Below are 2,318 nucleotides of genomic sequence, written 5' to 3' on the forward strand. Positions count from 1 at the left end.
CAAAATGGCAGGAGTTAGTTCTTACTTATCAATAATAATATTGAAGGTAAATAAACTAAACTCTTTAATCAAAAGAAACAGAGTGGCTGAATGGATGAAGAAACAAGACCAAATAGTCTGTTGCCTACAAGAAACACACTTCATCTATAAAGACACACATGGACTGAAAACAAAGGCATGAAAAAAGATATTCCATCACAATGGAAATAAAAAAAAGCAGGAGTACCTATACTTATATCAGAAAAAATAGATTTCAACACAAATACTATAAGAAGAGACAAAAAAGGTCATTATATAATGATAAAGAGATCAAATCAATGAGAGGATTTAACTATTTGAAATATATCTATGAATGTGTGTGTATATATGTATATATATTTACACACACACATATATACACACACACATATATGTGTATATGTATGTATATGGGTGTATATATGTATATGTGTATATATATGTATGTGTGTGTATATATATATATATATATATATACACACACACACACACACACACATTTGCTTTATATATTTGGGTGCACCAATGTTGGGTGAACTCATCCTATGAGGCCAGTATTATCTTGATACCAAAACCAGACAAAGAAACATTAAAAAAAAGAAAACTACAGGTCAATATCTCTGATGACTATTGATGAAAAAATCCTCAGCTCAAGTGGCCAAGGCAAGATGGGTCAAAGTCAGAGTGTGGTTATGTTCCTGGAGGTGGCAAGAAAGATGACAAGGACAAGAAAAAGAAATATGAACCTCCTGTACCAACTAGAGTGGGCAAAAAGAAGAAGAAAATAAAGGAACCAGATGCTGCCAGCAAACTGCCACTGTTGACACCTAACACTCAGTGCCCATTAAAATTACTGAAGTTAAAGAGAATGAAAGACTATCTTCTCATGGAGGGATAATTAATTAGAAACCAGAAACTAATGAAACCATTAGAAGAAAAGCAAGAGGAGGAAAGATCAAAAGTGGATGATCTGAGGGGGACCCCAATGTCAGTAGGAACTTTGGAAGAGATCATCAATGACCATCATGTCTACATCTGTGGGCTTAGAACACTACGTCAGCATTTTTTTCATTTGTAGACAAGGATCTGCTGAAACCTGGATGCTTGGTCTTGCTCAGCCACAAGGTGCATGCTGTGATGGGGTGCTGATGGATGACATGGATCCCCTCGTCACAGTGATGGGAAAAGTCCCCCCAGGAGATCTGTGCCAATACTGGGGTGTTGGACAACCAAATTTAGGAAATTAAGGAATCTGTGGAGCTTCCTCTAACCCATCCTGAATATTATGAAGAGATGGGTATAAAGCCTCCTAAGGGGGTCATTCTCTATGGTCCACCTGCCACAGGTAAAACCTTGTTAGCCATGGCAGTAGGAAACCAAACCTCGGCCACTTTCTTGAGAGTCATTGGCTCTGAACTTATTCAGAAGTACCTAGGTGATGGGCCCAAATTCGTATAGAAATTGTTTTGAGTGTGAAGAACATGCACCATCCATTGTGTTTATTGATGAAGTTGATGCCATTGGAACAAAAATACATGACTCAAATTCTGGTGGTGAGAAAGAAATTCATTCACTGAACAATGTTGAAACTGTTGAACCAGTTGGGTGAATTTGATTCTAGGAGAGATGTGAAAGTTATCAGCACTTATCAGACCAGGCCACATTGACAGAAAGATCGAGTTCTCCCTGCCTGATGAAAAGACTAAGAAGCACATCTTTCAGATTCACACAAGCAGGATGATGCTGGCTGATGACGTAACTCTGGACGATTTGATTATGGCTAAAGATCACCTCTCTGGTGCTGACATCAAGGCAACATGTAGAGAAGCTGGTCTGTGGCCTTAAGAGAATGTAGAATGAAAGTAACAAATGAAGACTTCGAAAAAATCTAAAGAAAATCCTCTTTATAAGAAACAGGAAGGCTCCCCCGAGGGGCTCTATCTCTAGTGAACCACAGCTGCCATTAGGAAAGTGGTTGGGAGATATCCTGACCCCTGAAAGGGATGAGGTTGGGGGAGTTGCCCAGAGGAATCTCTGTTTCTGTTGATTTTTATTAGCAAAAAATCCTACGTGTCTTTTGGAGTATGATGTGTAAGTGCCCTTTGGGCAACCATCATCTGTTGGTCACTGTGCAGCACTCTGCTTCCCAATAAAGTGTGCTCTTTCATAAACAAACAAAAAAAAAGGAAAAGAAAAAAGAAAAATTCCTCAACAAAATACCAGCAAACCATACTCAACAATACATTAAAAAAATTATTCATCATATCAAGTGGGATTTCTTCCTGGGATGCAAGGTTGGT

The 2,318-nt window shown here is 38.4% G+C and overlaps 1 pseudogene; it reads left to right on the forward strand.

The window, feature by feature from the left end:
* Nucleotides 1-712: 712 nt before the first annotated feature.
* LOC100585928 lies at nucleotides 713-1,965 on the forward strand (annotated as a pseudogene).
* Nucleotides 1,966-2,318: the final 353 nt, after the last annotated feature.

Source organism: Nomascus leucogenys, chromosome 12, assembly GCF_006542625.1.
Source record: "Nomascus leucogenys isolate Asia chromosome 12, Asia_NLE_v1, whole genome shotgun sequence".
NCBI lineage: Eukaryota > Metazoa > Chordata > Mammalia > Primates > Hylobatidae > Nomascus > Nomascus leucogenys.